The 18,161-nt window shown below is 48.6% G+C and overlaps 1 protein-coding gene across 1 annotated transcript in view; it reads right to left on the bottom strand.

Moving 5' to 3' along the window:
• Positions 1-15,734, bottom strand: part of PLXNB1 (plexin B1) — a 144,284-nt gene extending 128,550 nt beyond the window's left edge. The window contains exon 1 of the mRNA XM_081183746.1: positions 15,221-15,734. The gene's annotated coding sequence lies outside the window, so the exon portion shown is untranslated. The remainder of the gene's footprint in view (positions 1-15,220) is intronic.
• Between the last annotated feature and the right edge of the window lie 2,427 nt (positions 15,735-18,161).

Below are 18,161 nucleotides of genomic sequence, written 5' to 3'. Positions count from 1 at the left end.
GGTACCACTGTAACCCATAGTTTGAAGCTGGCTCATGTCCAACAAAGCACACTTCAGATTAACCATAGCGTAGGGTTCGGACCGCACCGTGAGCGGTGATTTATGTGAAAAGGATAGGAAAGCTTCCAGTGTTCCCTTTGCAGTGGAGAGGGGAGTCGCCAGCCAGTCAAAGGCTCACATAGGTTTGTTCCCATCACAACCCTGCCCACATGCAGATGACGACCAAACACAGCCAACTGAGGCTAAGCGCAGCTTATAGTCTAGATCAGGGGTCAGCAACCTTTTTCAGCTGTGGGCCGGTCCACCGTCCCTCAGACCATGTGGTGGGCCGGCCTATATTTTTTTTTTGGGGGGGTGAATGAATTCCTATGCCCCACAAATAAACCAGAGATGCATTTTAAATAAAAGGACACATTCTACTCATGTAAAAACACACCGATTCCTGGACCGTATGTGGGCCGGATTGAGAAGGCGATTGGGCCGCATCTTGCCCCCGGGCCTTAGGTTGCCTACCCCTGGTCAGGGCTTATACAAGATGCCTAGGGTTCAAAAACCCTGCTCAGCTATCAAGCTAACTAGACATAGCCTATATTGCAAGGTTACCGTGAGGCCAAACAAGGCAGGGAAGAACTATGCATGCTACCACAAACTCCTTGGAGGAAGGGTGGGTAATATATGGCATAAATGTTTTTAAAAAGGCCAAATTCACCATCTACTAGTGGTTACGAAATTGCACTACTACTAGCAGCAGTTAACTACGACTGATTAGAGACTGATTGCCCAATTTCAGAATCTCAGAAATAAGTTTTTTAATCTACTTTGTTACACTTACATTTTACGGCACTTCAGTAAGCTCGCAGAAGCTTACCTGGGGCTCTCCGCTGCCATCTCCCATCCAGGTCAAGCTAAAACTTGCTGAGCTTTAACAAGGTAGCAGCACCAGTACCCTCAAACCATTATTCTGCTTCAGCTTTTCTCCTCCAGGCCCCCAAGGCACCAATTTCCCGCATGATGCATCCTGCGTTGTTTTGCTTTCCGCCCCAGCAACCTCTCCTCTCACATTAACATGGGTGCATGTGCCAAAGCGACTAGGCCGTAGCTGTAAATGCCTCCAATTGCCGGAATCAGATGACGAGCCGGTGCTCCTGGCAGGTGGGAAAACTATGTTCTGTGTCCTCTTTCCTTCCTCACGAGTATAATTTCTGGCTGCTATTGAGCGTGGGGCACAGAAGCGATAAGTGTTCCTATTTGGCTTTAAAGGAAAATGAAATGCGGACACACAAGCATGCTCCACAAAGGCAGGCCACACTCATGCCATACATCTGAAGCTGCTTTTAAAAAGTCGTGGCTTCAGTTCAGCTGCAGTTTGTTAAGGGTGCCTGGAGTTGTCAGGAGACCCCTCAGAGCTACAATTCCCAGAGTGACTGAACCGTCAATTCCTCTTCCCAGGGAATTCTGGGAATTGTAGTTCTGCCAGGGGAATAAGAGGCTTCCTATCAACAATCAGCACCCGAAACAAACTACACTTCCCAGAATTCTCTGGAAGAAGCCACGATTGCTTAAAGTGGTATCACAGCACTTTAAATGTTTGCTGTGAATGTGGCCTTAGGGAAGACAGTACTACCAAGGTCTCTTAGTTTAAGTGTGAACAGGGAGGTTCGTCTGACGCCTTCCTTACATATCTTTAGGCACCAGGCAAAAAAAACCCGTTCCTCTGCTACCAGGCCTTTGGCTGATTAATATTCTACAGCTTTTTAAATGTGTTTGTGGCAGAGGGGGTTATTGCTTCGCTGATTCTGTTTTAACTACAGTGGTACCTCGGTTCTCAAACGTAATCCATTCAGGAAGACCGTTCGACTTCCGTAACGTTCAAAAAACAGGGCGCAAAGGGCTGGCTGCAAGTTCAATTGGAAAAATTGAAATACACGCAGCAGAAGCCGTTCAACTTCTGAGGCGCATTTGAAAACGGAAGCAATTACTTCTGGGTTTGCGGCGTTAGAAAACCGAAAGGCTTCCGAGACACTAAAAAACGAGGCACCACTGTATTTATTTGTGCTTTTATTGGACCAGAGCTCCCATCAACCCCAGCCACTATGGCCAATGGTCAAGGAGGATGGGAGTTTTAGTCCAACAACATTTGGAGGACCACAGGTTCCCCATCCCTGGAGCACCAGAGGCTGAGAGGAAACTACAGGGGGTTTTCAGGCTGGTTGCTATCAGAGGCAGAGTGCTGGGTTTGATGGCCCAATGCAACAAGTATGAGGGATCTTCCTCAGGAGTCTTTCCAAGGCCCAAGCCTTTTGCAGAAGCAACTTAAGGCACTTCGACCGGCTGCCCTTTGGTGTGGAGGGCAGCTTTTAGCACTGCATTTTAAAATCTGTTTTATTGCATTTTAAGGTGCTGGTTTTACGTCTTTCAAAATATGTATTCACCCACCAGAGCCTGAGGAAATGGGCAGGTTTACAAGAAAACACTTGTGAATCACTTGAGCCTCTTTGAAGACTACTTGGAAACTACAACTGCTTCAGAACAGCAGCCAGGTTGTTAACTGCGTCCTGCCATTCTGAACATTTTTCAACAGTGTTAAAAGTTCTTGACTGGCTTCCAGTTTGTTTTCTAGTCACAATTCAAAGAGCTTATTTTGACCTGTTGTATGTATAATGGCACAGGAGGAAGGAATTAAAAGGATGTCACATAGAGGAGGGAGAAAGGTTGTTTTCTGCTGCTCCAGAGAAGCGGACACGGAGCAATGGATCCAAACTACAAGAAAGAAGATTCCACCTAAACATTAGGAAGAACTTCCTGACAGTAAGAGCTGTTCGACAGTGGAATTTGCTGCCAAGGAGTGTGGTGGAGTCTCCTACTTTGGAGGTCTTTAAGCAGAGGCTTGACAACCATATGTCAGGAGTGCTCTGATGGTGTTTCCTGCTTGGCAGGGGGTTGGACTCGATGGCCCTTGTGGTCTCTTCCAACTCTATGATTCTATGATTCTATGAATTAGCACGCCTGAGGAACCCCAAGCTTCACAAAAGGATAGGGGCAAAAGCGGGAGAATGGAATGGAGTGTCCTGCAAAAGGGCATGGCTGGCTTAAACAGGGGAACTCCATGCTGCATTTTGCTGCAGGTCTCACTGATAAAGCTCTAAATGACCTGGGATCATAATACCCAAATTGCTGCGGTCTTGTGGTAGACCACTTTTGGTGCCCGTGAGTTTCAGCTGGCCCTTACCCAGATGCCAAACAAGAGGTGGGAATTACTTTTGAGTAAACACGCACAGGGTTGTGCTGTATAAGTACTTGGCTTTAGCCAGGCTAGCTGAAAAATCCATGAGAGCTTTCCCCTCCACAAGACATTTAAAATTGGACTATGAATGCACGTTTTATCTGACCTTGAGTTTGTGTTTTATTCTTTTAATTGTCTCATTAGCAGCACATCTTTCAGCTCTGGCATGAAAGACACCTTGAACTTTTCAAGTCATAGAATTCTAAGTACACAAGCCCATCAAGGAAAGGAGTTGGCAGAACATCTGTAAATCTGTGCCTTGTTACCAAGTGTGTGCTGTGGGTTAGGATCACCATCATTCTTATTATATTTGTTACTCATCCTTGACCATAAGGTACCAGGGTGAATTATATCTATATATAAAGAAATGCAATACAACACAATAAAACAAATAAAATAACCCTACCCCAAAACACCATACAGTATACGTGTCAATTAAGGTCCTTTTTAAAGGCTACATCAACTCCATTACAAGTTGAAGAAAACATAGCTTTTTTGTAGTGCATACTCATGAAAATCGTTGATGAGAGGTATTTGACTTTGCTAACTCCTGAGAGGAACCAGAGCCCCAGGGGAGGCCGTTTGTAACTGTATGTATTGAGCTCTGAAGCAAAATCTGCCATAGTAAAAGGGTGGCTTTTGAAGCGGGAACAGGAAGGTGTCAGAGTCGAGAACAGTTGTCCCAGTATGGGGCCAGCCCTATCATTATGCAGACTGAGGTGGATGCCTCAGGGGGAGAAATTGGGTTGTCATTAAAAGAAGCACAAATTTATTATTGCCATAAAGAGGTGGAGAGGCACTTGTGGGATTGTGCCACAAAAAGAGGGGGAAACAACTTGATGGGCCGTTGGCACTAGGCACCATGACAGGAGAGAAAAGGGGAGGGCACTATGATGGGGGAGCACCATTTGCTCCTCTACCTCAGACAGCAAAATGTCTTGGACCAGCCCTGACACTGTGACTGCGTTGTCTGAAACTTCCGTAATAAAATATATCACAGTAAATTGGAAATTACTGCTTTTGGTTACATTAACAGCCTCACATGAAACACCATCTCTAGTTAAGGAGAAGGGCTGAGGAACAAAGGTCAATAGCTGGGGGGTTATGGGACTTGTAGTCCAACATCATCTCTAGAAGACCAAAGCAGGGCCGTCTTAAGCATATGCGGCGCCAGGGTGCAAAAATCTGCCCGGCACGCCCCCCCCCCCAGATTGCCCAGAGTTGTCAACATTTTTTAGGGGGGGAACCCCAAAGTTGTTTAGCTTTTTAAAGAAAGGTTCCCCAGAGTTGTCAACCTTTTTTTAGGGAGCTGACACCATGATTATCTCAGCTCAGGAAAAGAAAACAGGAAACATAAGGAGCGTAGTGCAACAAACCAGCCCAAGGCGTCAGTGTCGGTGGCTGAGCAAAGCCGTGCGCCTCATGGCATAATCAGTGTGCGCTGGGTGGGCCTCTCCATGGACCTACACCAATCCCAGGCACACAGAAGGGCAGAGCCAGCCGGCCGCCTCAGCACCTTGCTGGCTCGCTCACCCCTGAACTCACGGCGCAGAGCCGACCACGGCAGAAGGGCCCACCATGGCGCTCCAACCGACGGGCAGGCTCTTCCCCAGACTCCAACTCTCGGGCCCCGGACTCTCAGCCATGCGCCCTAGAGAGCCCAGCGCCCGGGTGCCCAGCACCCCTGGCGCCTATGGTAAAGACAACCCTGGACCAAAGGTTAGCCACCCCCAAGGCTCTCAGATAGCAGTACTACTCTGGAAGGCCCAAAGGAAACATCATATGCTCATTGTTGTTCAATGCAGACTTAACATTACAAACTTAAACCACCATTAAAGTCTTATTGTTATTCCTTGCCAAAAGGAAGTTGGGGAAATGTGAGGATTTGTGAGGGACAATACAGTGGTACCTCTGGTAACGAACTTAATTTGTTCCGGAGGTCCATTCTTAACCTGAAACCGTTCTTAACCTGAGGTACCACTTTAGCTAATGGGGCCTTCTGCTGCTGCCGCCACGCAATTTCTGTTCTCCTCCTGAAGCAAAGTTCTTAACCCGAGGTACTACTTCCAGGTTAGCAGAGTTTGTAACCCAAGGTGTTTGTAACCCAAGGTGCTTGTAACCCAAGGTACCACTGTATGTCTCTCCCATATCAGTCTCTACAACCACAGAATGCGCTGTAACCCTCCAATGGTTTGACTTCCCCATCAAAGGCACACTCATCCATTGTCTTCTGAGACAGACAGATGCCAACAAGTTGGACTAGGTATAAGGTAGCTTCCTAAGATAATAAATAACCTTTATACCTTCTTCATTTGCCTTTTCAGTCTAGTTCCTACCTGCCCCCACACAGGGGCTAACTCAACCTTCCATCCATCTTTCCAACCTGGACTTTCTGTGCTCCATCTTTCTCCTAGTCTGGCTCCAGAATATGGCACCCCGGGCATTGTTAGAGAACTAAGAGAGGGAAAGAAGGAGGGACTCTGGCCGGAGCCAAAATGAGCAGCAGAAAGGAGCCTGCAAAGATTTCCATGCCAGCACATTCTCCCAGGAGATTAACAGTGTGCTATGGGGAAAAGGGGAGGGCGATCTTTAACAAAGCTGTTTCCCAAATGAGATTTTACAAAACTACAACAGATGTGGAGGGAAGGAAGAGGGGGACTGGTAAATTATTAACCTGTTTGGCTAATTTGCAGATGGAGAGAGAGCGCGTTCGTTTGTGCAGCAGCGAGAACAACTTAATACAGATTTCTCGCAAAACACAAAACTAATTTTACTGATCAAGTCCACGCTGGCAACAAGGAATTGCTGCAAATGCAGATAACACACCTTCATCATAAAGTCATCAGGGAGACCCTTGCAAGCATTTGGTAGCTGAGAAAGAGGAGACATTCCCAGATCTTCTGCATGCATTATCTGTACTGGAGATCAAATATAAAGTATTTGGCTTCTTTGACACACTTCCTTCACCTGGAACGAGCAGCTCCCACAAACACCTTACTGTGATTCATTTTGTCACTGGTGCCAGGAGCTTGTGGCTGATGTAGAAAAATGAGAGGGAACCACAGCAGAGGCTTAAGGAGATAAAGGATGATAGCTACGGGATAAGAGTGATGAATTTAGCAAAGGATATTGCAAACTGTGCAACAGAACGCCTCCCATCACGTCTCTGGCTACTGCAGACTGGCAGGTGCTTTCCATCTGCTGCCTTCTGTGATTCTGTTCTTTGTCCTGTGATTGGGTTCTGGATTTGATTTGATTCTGGAATGTCCCTCATTTCCATAAAGGTAAAGGTAAAGGTAAAGGGACCCCTGACCGTTCGGTCCAGTCGCGGACGACGCTGGGGTTGCGGCACTCATCTCACTTTAATGGCCAAGGGAGCCGGCGTACAGCTTCCGGGTCATGTGGCCAGCATGACTAAGCCGCTTTTGGCGAACCAGAGCAGCGCACGGAAACGCCGTTTACCTTCCCACCGGAGCAGTACCTATTTATCTACTTGCACTTTGATGTGCTTTTGAACTGCTAGGTGGGAAGGAGCTGGGACTGAACAATGGTAGCTCACCCCTTTGCGGGGATTCGAACCGCCAACCTTCTGATCGGAAAGCCCTAGGCTCCTTGGTTTAGCGTCCCTATCAGAAACTTAAGCAACCCTTAATCTCTGCATGTGCAAGTACTTCCTTGCTTGCCACTGGAATGGCATTCAATCAGAAACACTGCTGGCTGTCAGAGAGCTATTTCGGCCATAATGAGATCATCTTGTGAGTTTCAGGTGGGAGATGAACAGAAGCCCCATTGTCAGTCTTTCCCAAAAAGCACCAAAATGAACATAGGAACCTGTCAGTGTCGGATGCTTGGTCTGTCTAGGTTGTTTTTGTCCACACTGATTGGCAGTGGCTCTCCAGGGTCTCAGACACTCGTCTTCCCCAGGCAAAGTATGTGAAGCTCCTCCCCAAGATATCACAGTATTGTGGACTTTTCACAGAATTGGAAGAGACCACGAGGGTCATCTAGTCCAACCCCCTGCAATGCAGGAATCTGTTCCCCAACACGGGGCTCGAACTCACAACCCTGAGATTAAGAGTCTCATGCTCTACTGCCTGAGCTATCTCAGAGCATCAGTTGGGAGCACACCCTAACTATTTTAATGCGCCCATGAATTAAAGGTAAAGGTAAAGGTAACCCTAACTTTAGGTCCAGTCACAGATGACTCTGGGGTTGTGCGCTCATCTCGCTCTATAGGCCAAGGGAGCTGGCGTTTGTCTGCAGACAGCTTCCGGGTCATGTGGCCAGCATGACTAAGCCACTTCTGGCGAACCAGAGCAGCGCATGGAAAAGCCGTTTACCTTCCGTCCAGAGCAGTACCTATTTATCTACTTGCACTTTGACGTGCTTTCAGACTGCTAGGAGGGCAGGAGCAGGGACCGAGCAACGGGAGCTCACCCCGTCACGGGGATTCGAACCGCCAACCTTCTGATCGGCAAGCCCTAGGCTCTGTGGTTTAGACCACCGCGCCACCCACATCCACCTCCCATGAATTAGTCATGGCCAAAATGGCCCATTCTTGGGCTGAGGAGGGCTTTTCCTTGCCTCGCCCATTTCAGACAATAAATAAATAAACACCCCCACCTCACTGCCTGCTTTTTTATGAGTGAACAAGGCACACAGGTAAGCAAAGTACAAGTGGGTGCCCCATCACATTTGCCTCAACGCTCCGTTGAGGTCTAACTTCCTCAATGGTGTTTCTAAACTTTCAGCTTTCCCCTCTACAGTGGTACCTCAGGTTAAGTACTTAATTCGTTCTGGAGGTCCGTTCTTAACCTGAAACTGTTCTTAACCTGAAGCACCACTTTAGCTAATGGGGCCTCCTGCTGCTGCCGCGCCGCTGGAACACAATTTCTGTTCTCATCCTGAAGCAAAGTTCTTAACCCGAGGTGATATTTCTGGGTTAGCAGAGTCTGTAACCTGAAGCCTATGTAACGTGAAGCGTATGTAACCCGAGGTACCACTGTACTTAGACTAGTGGTTCTCAAACTTTTTTTCCTCTGGGCCACACTTTCAGAACAAAACTTTGCTCACTGAATTTGTAACTGATAAGAAATACATTGGAAAACACAAAGAAGCAACTCCTAGCCGTGCTTGATTTACAACACAGAACACAACAATTATTATCATGGGACACCCAGAAAAGTATAAAACAACACAGCTACATGAGAACATGAATCATTCCCAAAATATAATTATAAATGAGCCTCTTAAATATGAAGCATGTATACAAACTCCATGAGTGGTGTGCGCTTGCTCTTGCCGGGTAATCCCATTTAGGTGAGGCCTAATTTGAGACAAACTCTCATCTCCTCACACAAAGAAGCCTTTCTCTTTTCTGATCTTTTGTATTTGTTGAAAATCCCTGTTCACAACAATATATTGTCGAGAACCATAGCAGAATAGCCAATATTCTTGAAGAGAGGCTTAGATACTGTTTCTGGTTGTATATCCCTCCCCCCCCCAAAAAAAATTATTTTGATGCTATGCTATGCTGTACTCTATTACAATGCACTGACATGTTTAAATGTTTCTTTAATTGTCCATGAATCTTTCTGCGACACTTGCCACACCCTTTGAGAACCACTGCAAACCTTCCCACACAAACTTGCCATGTGCTTTACTTTTCTGCAAGGCCATTTGTACACCTTGAAAGCAAGGCAGAACTTTTAACAATACAGATAGCTGCTGCAAGTACCTGCCGTGTGTTTGGGTAGCCTGCGGCCTATTTTACAAACATTGAGAGCATCCAAAGCATTCAAGGCCACCCAACGATGCAAAGGGAAACTGGCCTGGGTTTCCTGCAGAAGGTGAAAGTTCTCCGGCACAAACAAGGCTTTGCTGCTTCCAGTGCCAGGGCTCCAGAAGTGCCATGAATCTTTAATGTCCATGCTTTTTTTAAAAAAGATGTTATGTAATTTTCTTTTTAGGATGACAACCAGAGATGTCGGCCTTGAATGCACACACCAATACCTCCAGTCTCTCAGCTACCCTTTTTCTCCAAGTATCCCAAAATGATTAAATTAAGACCCCTGCAGCACCTTAAAGAGGAACAAATTTACGGAGGAATAAACCTTTGTGGGTGGTGCTGTGGGTTAAACCACAGAGCCTAGGACTTGCCGATCAGAAGGTCGGCGGTTCGAATCCCCGCGACGGGGTGAGCTCCCGTTGCTCGGTCTCAGCTCCTGCCAACCTAGCAGTTCGAAAGCATGTCAATGTGCAAGTAGATAAATAGGTACTGCTCCGGCGGGAAGGTAAACGGCGTTTCCGTGCGCTGCTCTGGTTCACCAGAAGCGGCTTAGTCATGCTGGCCACATGACCCGGAAGCTGTATGCCGGCTCCCTCGGCCAATAAAGCCGCAACCCCAGAGTCGGACACGACTGGACCTAATGGTCAGGGGTCCCTTTACCTTTAAACCTTTGTGGATTCATGCGCTAGTAAACCACCTATGCGGGCTCATCATGCATGTGTCTTCCAGCTTTCACCTTTTTAACCTCAACTTTGGAAACAATTCTTCTCTCTACCTCTCTACTATGGATGCATTGTATACCCCACACCTCATGACCTTCCTGTTGTCGCTGGACTCCAACTCCCATCAGCCCCAGTCAGCATGGCCAATGGTCAGGCATGATGAGAATTGTAGTCCAGCAACATGCACAGTCTCCCGCTCAATCTGTCAGTAAGAACAGGATGACAATGGAACCAATAGACGGGAAAGCGTTCTCCCTTGCTGGAGATCTTCAAACGGATGCTGAACCATCATGTGCTCAAGTTTGCACTGGCTGCCCATATGTTACTGGGCCAGGTTCAAGGTTCCTGGGTCAATTTACAAAGCTCTTAACAATTTGGGCCCGGGATACCTCAAGGACTGCCTGATCCCTTATATCCCTGCCCTGATCACTGAGGTCTTCAAGGGAGTAACACTGTTAACGCTCCCCCATTCCTTGGATGCACCAGAGTCGTGCTCTCAGTATTGTGGGCCCAGTTTTACAGAACTCTTTCCAGCTGAGGTCAGACAGGTTCCCTCCCTACTGAACTTCCAGTGCCATCATCATCATCATTTTCATCATCATCATCATCATCATCATCATTATTCCAGCAAGTGTTTTAACTGATTGTTTTATTTTATTTTTGTATTGTGTCTTTGTAAACTGCTACTGTAGTTAAGTGGCGTATAAATTGTTTAAATAAATGAATAAATCGCAAGCAGGCATAAGCCAACAATTGGGTGTTCCCTGATCACACTACAGAGTAAAAGGTAAGGTCAAGGACCCCTGGATAGTTAAGTCCAGTCAAAGGCGACCATGGGGTTGTGGCGCTCATCTCGCTTTCAGGCCGAGGGAGCCGGCATTTGTCCACAGATAGCTTTCTGGTCATGTGGCCAGCATGACTAAACCGCTTCTAGCGCAACGGGACACCGTGACAGATAATAATAATAATAATAATAATTTACTATTTATACCCCGCCCATCTGTCTGGGTTTTCCCAGCCACTCTGGGTGGCCCACAGGGAGAAGGCCCTCAGTGCACTGTTTACCTTCCGGCCAGTGTTACCTATTTATCTACTTGCACTGGCGTGCTTTCAAACTGCTAGGTTGGCAGGAGCTGGGATAGAGCAACAGGAGCTCAGCCCATCGCAGAGATTCGAACCACCGACTTCCACCGATCAGCAAGCCCAAGAGGCTCAGTGGTTTAGACCACAGCGTCACAGTGAAGGACTGTTGAGAAGCTGGACAGATGGAGGCATGGGGCATCCATAACCTTCAATGTCCATGCTGCACATCAGATTATGAAGGCTCTTGCTTAGAAAAACCTGGTCTCACGGACGCCTTGTTCCTTGCTGCAAGAGACTAACATGGCAACCCTCTGCAACTGCAAACATACGCAGGGAGACCACAGCACCAAATATAGTCTTCCAAAGCATTCATTTGTACACATGGTTATATTGGGGCTCTTTTCTTCTCACACCCACGCACCCGGTGACTTAGCCTCTGCTGAACGAATGAAACGAGATCTCGGCACCACCCACTTGACCCCAGTAAATCAAAGAGCCGGCAGCCAGCAGCAGAGTTGCCAGATGTCCTTCATTTAAAGGAATGTCCCTTCCTCTCCCCCAAGTCAACCCGGCACAGCGTCCCATGGAAGTGGTCCATTATTTTTGGACTTTTGACCCAGCCGCGTTGTCAGCTTGATTGGAAATGCAGTTAAGTGGCTTGGGGCGCAGATGCCCCCAACAGCCGATGGGGCGACAATAGGATTTGGCCTAAAAGAAAAGGCGGTGGCTTAACAAAGCCCCAAGCCCAGCCTCTGCCTGGAGGAGAGGGAGCGAAGGCCTCCCCCCTCCTCCCCAAATCTTCAGGGACTCTTCCCATTTCTCTCCAGCGCAAGGGGTGACATCTGCTGGCAAACGGTCACACCACAATGTGCTACATTTGCTCCTCTGCAGGCAGCGCAAGGTGATGAAAGTGGCCGTCTGCCACAGCTGTTAGCGAAGAGAGTCTTGAGGCTCCCCCTCCTCTCTTTCTGATTTGCATCTGACACACTTGCAAAGGAAATCTCCTGGCAACCCACCCACAGCGCAGGCTCCGGCTAATAACGCTGTCCTTCCCAAAGCACGAATTCCCTCTCTCAGGGTCAGCCGCAGCAAAGTTTGGCAACTTTTCCAAAGAAAGGCAATTATTTTGTACTATGAGTCCACACTAGTAATATTTATTGTCAGGATAGATGCCCAAGTCTACATTGCTACAGGAGAAGGAGTGGTCCTTTTGGGGAAGAATTGGTGTTTTTTTAAAAAGGGGGGGGTCTCACGTCTCAGGTTTTCTGTACTACAGTGGTACCTCTGGTTATGTACTTAATTCGTTCCGGAGGTCCGTTCTTAACCTGAAACACCACTTTAGCTAATGGGGCCTCCCACTGCCGGAGCACAATTTCTGTTCTCATCCTGAAGCAAAGTTTGTAACCTGAGGCACTATTTCTGGGTTAGCAGAGTCTGTAACCTGAAGCGTATGTAACCTGAAGTGCATGTAACCCGAGGTACCACTGTATTCAGTAGCTAGAGGGCCGGTGGGGAAGGCAAAATACCGCTAGCTGTTCTCACTAACTCTCCCAGCAAGGGGATACTTGGTTTTCTTAACCCACCCCACCCTGAAAACAAGCCCAGTTATTCCAAACTGAAAGGAAAGCGTTCCCGAAGGAAATGTCGTATTGACAGATTACATACCCACTGGGTGCGCTAATGGTAATAATGACTCCTTTACAGGGAAATCCCAACCCCGTCTAGCCCAGAAGTTCTGCTGGATTCAGATGGGAGGAAGGGCTGTTGCTGAGTGGCAGAGCATCTGCCCTGTCAGCAGCAAGTCCCAGGTTCAGCCTCCAGGAACTCGCAGGTTCAATCCCCAGAGTGGGATTGTCCAGCGTCCAAAAGGCTGGGGAGCTACTGCCATTTGTGTAGTGACAACACTGAGCTAAACTGGCCACTGGACTGACTCAGCAGAAGGCAGCTTCCTATGTTCCCAAAGGGGTTTACTCCCAGGTTAAATGGCGCTTGGATTGCAGCCTCAACCGGGGTCAGGGGAAAGTAGGACCCTGCCTGCTTTTACCATTTTCTTATTTTTTTAAAAAATAATATTTTGGGGGGGTTTTCTGCAAGCGTAACAAACATCACAAATAAACAAAAGAGAACAAATACTACAACAACAAGCTAAAAGAGAAAAAGAAAGTCACTTTGTTATTCTGACATCTGATGAATGAGTACAAAGGCTATGCTCTGTCAGAGGCTGCACGACACAGAATTCCAGTTGTTGGGAATCACAGGTGGGCAGTGGTGCTGCGCTCATGTCCTGCTTGGAGGTTTCCCACAGGCATCTAGCTGGCCACTGTGAGAACAGGATGCTGGACTAGATGGGTCACACTGGCCTGAAGGCTTGAGCTTTGCATGGACCAAACTACACATGATACTAACACTCAGCTTGGAGCTGCAAGTGTCCTTCCCTTTTTTTAGCCATAAACATCTGCCTCTGGGGGGACCTGATCCGGACTGGGACCACAGCCTGAAGGAGTCAGGGGTTTAACCCAAGCCACAATCCTGACCCCCCCAAAAAAAAATCCAGAAGGGGAGATCCTCTGTGTGAATTATAAACTCTGTTAATAAATGAATCTGTCTTAAATGAACAACTTCTAACATGCTCACAAAGCACACACAGACTTGATTCCGAATTAATTGCCATGTAATAACTACCGTTTGCCCAGGAAACTGTACATAAATTTTTTACTACCTCATTAACATGCACAGAGGGGGAGAGAGGGTGAATCATCCCATTCGCCTCTTTGATTGGGGTGAGTACAAAAGGATGGTCAAATGGGGAACTAAACCCAACAATTAAGTGATTTTAAGCAAGTGGTTGTTGGGTTTTGTTTACTCAGAAACCGCCAACTCTGCAGACAAAGTTCTTGCACGCCATCAAATCTGGGAAGGCTTAGCCTAAAAGTTGGGAGGTGAGAGTGCAAACGGAGATCTTCTTCACTTGTACTGAACATCTCCGTGAATCTTGTTGCTAGCAGATCACAAGAAGGGTGTGCGTGTGTGTAATAATGTACACAGGGAGGGACGCTCCCTGTTCCAAACACAGAGCAAAAATCGCTGGAACCTTTGCAGGGCTATCATCCGTCTCCCCTTCAACGGGGCTTTCCCTCTCTAAAGTCCTTCAGCCTCTCCCCCTAAGCACGCACATGGGCAGAAAAGTACATCAGCTATTCTGTTCCCCCTCCCTATTGCGTGCCCCCCAACTCCCCATAATATAGGCAGGTTTCAGAGAGGAGCATGGGGCTCTCCCCGCATCCACCCCACTTCTCCCTCCTTCTGGTAAGCAGGTTTCATGTTTCTTCCTGAGCTCCCAGTGGGACAAACAAGCACCTCCATCTGAACAAAGGAGGCAGAGGGGGGTGGGACCAAGTCCAGCCCTCCAGTGCTCGGAGGGGAAGGGTCTCTGCTGCTGCTGCCACTGCTGGATGGCTCTCCTTCCTCCCCCCCCCTCCTCCTCCAGACAAATGGGACAGGGAGATGGGGGCCACTCTAGAGGGCTAGGATGGCTGAAACCGAGAGATTCCCAAGGATCACTGCTGGTCTCTTTGGAGGGAAAAGTCCAGCCAAACCCATCTTCCCTTGGCAAGGCTTAAAAGTGGCAGAAATGCGCCCTTATTCCCCCCCCACACACACCCCTCTTGCTAGGCTGCCGGGGTGGGGCTGCAAGCGAAATGGGGGAGGCGAGCGGGCAGGCAAGAATAAAAGGGTCATTCTGGAAGGCCGGAGGCTCTCCTTGTAAACACACCTCGCTCTCCCGAGGACGCAGCGGCCGGCCAACTCACACACAGACACACACACAGATGTGTAGACAAGCGCTCCTCAGTGCCCGGCGAGGGAGGCGATGCCGGCCTCCCACCCCACCCCCCAAACCAGATCGGAGGCCTCCCAACTAAGTTCCGAGGGACCCGGCCAAAGAAGCCGCCCAAACCCGATGCCCTTTTGCGCGGCGTGGAAAAGTTCCATTCAAAAGCCGCGTGCGCCGCCTCGATTGCGCCGGGAAAGGGAAGGGAAGGGAGGGTAGGGGGAATGAATGGGCGCCGGAGGGGAAAACTTGGAAAGACGAGGTGCAGAAAATGAGAAACGGGGGGGGGGAGGAGACGGGGGGGGCTCTGCGCGATCCCCCTCTCCACCATTCTCAATGCAAAAAATATTAAGCACACATACCACAAAAAGCTCACTTTCCCTTCTTTTCTTTTCTGGTGTTGCTGCTTCTCCCAGCCCGGGCAGAAGCCACCGGGTCTTGGAGGGAGCGTGCAAACAAAAGAGAACGCAAATTTAGCCGCGGGTGGGTGGGGAAAAAACAAGCGAGCAACTCACCCAAAATGCCATCTCCGGCGAAACTGCACCGGGGAGGAGGCGGAAGAGAGCAGGGGTGCTGGATCAAGTCGTCTTCTCCCTTCTTGCTCCAGGACAATAATAAGGGACGTGAAAGCAGTTAAGTAGCAGAGTCTCTTCCGCGCACAGCACTCTTCCGCACCAGCTGCAGCCGCCAGGGTCCCCCGTCACCTTCGCACTAGGGTGTGTGTGTGTGTTTGTGTGGTGTGTGTATGTGGGGGGAATTCCAACTCCCGGGATCGTGCCTGTGTCAACAAGCCCCCGCGGTTATCCCTCCTCTTCCTTGGGCGATCGGGCTGCGCGGAAAAGGCACGGCTCCTCCAGGCACGCTACCGCGGGGCGCCCCAAGCGATCCGTCGAGTTTCCTTGGAAGGGAGCGCGGCGCGCACACTCACACGCGCACAAAAACCCGGGAGGGCGACGCGGCTGCTGTGTGCGCAAAAGTAGTTCTGCGGCCGGCCCGCCGCTAAGCAAACAAGGAGGCAAGGCGAGGGAGCCCCTGCTGAGAGCGAGCGGCTACTGCAAAGAAAAAAAGAGGAGAGAGAGTGAATGAAGGGCGGACAAAAGCCAAGCCAGGCCCCCAGAGCTGCTGCTTCTCTCTAACCCCCACAACTCCGCCTGGAATGGTACACAGCGCTGAACCCAAGTGGGGAGATCCCTTTGGCAACATAAGGCGGACCCAGGAGACCACCGCGCTGCCTGGGACTTTAGTAATCCCCGGGCCATAGAAAGGGTAAGACAGGAGCACATGGGTTCGCCCCGCTCTCCAGCCAAGCCAGGCTTAGGAGTTTTGTTCGTAGGTAAGTTTAAGAGGCCCCTTCATGGATCACTGCCTTGCCGTGGCGAAGAGACATCACCTTGCCAACAAAGGTCCGTATAGTTAAAGCTATGGTTTCCCCAGTAGTGATGTATGGAAGTGAGAGCTGGACCATAAAGAAGGCTGATCGCCGAAGAATTGATGCTTTTGAATTATGGTGCTGGAGGAGACTCTTGAGAGTCCCGTGGACTGCAAGAAGATCAAACCGATCCATTCTTAGGGAAATCAGCCCTGAGTGCTCACTGGAAGGACAGATCCCGAAGCTGAGGCTCCAATACTTTGGCCACCGCATGAGAAGAGAAGACTCCCTGGAAAAGACCCTGATGTTGGGAAAGATGGAGGGCACAAGGAGAAGAGGACGAGATGGTTAGACAGTGTTCTCGAAGCTACCAGCATGAGTTTGACCAAACTGCGGGAGGCAGTGGAAGACAGGAGTGCCTGGCGTGCTCTGGTCCATGGGGTCACGAAGAGTCGGACACGACTAAGCAACAACAAGTTTAAGAGGAGGCCCATCACCACCCAAGATGAGGCCCTCGTTCAATGGATAGGATCAGGTCAGGTGCCCCCCCCCCCAATATCACATATAGTCAAAACACATTGGTGGGATTACCAAAGTCTCTCCCCCCCCCCGATGGACGGCTCCTTTCCGCCCCCTTTAAAAAAAATATTGCCAGGCACATAAAAGGTGAAGATGTTAAATGTGCATAAGTTGCAAGTTACATGTGTGCCTGTGTATTATTAAAGAGGCTTTGAAATGTGGTAAGCCAGCCCTACTGCATTCTGGGGACCTGGATATCTGCGCCCAAAAACTGCCCTGGGGGTGCCCACTGTGTGCCATGCTCCCCTCATCCCTTGAATTCATACTAGGTTAAGTACAGTGGTACCTCGCATTACAGACGCTTCAGGTTACATACGCTTCAGGTTACAGACTCGCTAACCCAGAAATAGTACCTCAGGTTAAGAACTTCGCTTCAGGATGAAAACAAGAAATCATGTTCCGGCGGCAGCGGGAGGCCCCATTAGGTGAAGTGGTACCTCAGGTTAAGAACAGTTTCAGGTTAAGAATGGACCTCCGGAATGAATTAAGTTCTTAACCCAAGGTACCACTGTACATATCAGTGACCGGCCCAGTCTCCTATGCAAGGTGCCATGGAGAAACTGAGCACCTCTAAAAATGCATAATGTTGCATATGAATAAAAAGATATGTAGACTTATATCATTAACCACATTCATCTCAGCAACGCTGAGTAAATTATCACCAATTTGCTATTGTAAAAGGTGTGCCCATTTAGCATAATGCTCTAATGATCCCTGGCTGCAGTTATTTGCATCTCGTTGCCATCCACCCCACATTTTACCATTTTCTCCTTCATACACTTGCCATTTAAGATTTCACTTAATGCATCTGACAAAGTGGGCTTTGAGTCCACGGAAGTTTAGGCCATAATAAATGGGCTAGTCTTTTAAGGTGCCGCAGGACTCTTTATATATATATATATTTTGCTACCCCCCCCCCTCAATCCATACCATTATGTTGACAGGTGTTGTCATTTTCCATAAAAAGAAAGATGAATCGGAAAGGGAAGAGTGGGCTAGCAAATCGGCAATGCGTGGTTTAATATGTCAAGGTGGCATTCAAAGAAAATGTACCGTGAGCTTTCCTGTGGGAAGTACACAGCTAACATTTTCCACAAAAAGTCTTTGTGTGTGTGTGTGTGTGTGTGTGTGTGTGTGTGTGTGTATTGCAGGGGAGTCATAGGCCCACTCTGCCATGCTAAAGTCTTGGGAGATGGATGAGTGTATGAACTGGCACATGGCCTCAACATGTGTTCAAATGTGGAGCCACCCACACCTGTAATCTGAAGAACTACTGTACTAATCAGACACCTACATCACTTTCTTGCGCAACCATCCCTTATCCCTAAGTTTGAAATGAAGTTTTTTAAAAATAGATTTTATTAAAGCTTAAAGGAAGATACAGTGGTACCTCAGGTTACATACGCTTCAGGTTACAGACTCCGCTAACACAGAAATAGAATCATAGAATCATAGAGTTGGAAGAGACCACAAGGGCCATCGAGTCCAACCCCCTGCCAAGCAGGAAA

The sequence above is a fragment of the Podarcis bocagei genome, assembly GCF_964188305.1.
Source record: "Podarcis bocagei genome assembly, chromosome: 2".
NCBI lineage: Eukaryota > Metazoa > Chordata > Lepidosauria > Squamata > Lacertidae > Podarcis > Podarcis bocagei.
The sequence above is the reverse complement of the archived record's forward strand: the minus strand, read 5'-3'. Positions and strand labels throughout refer to the sequence as shown.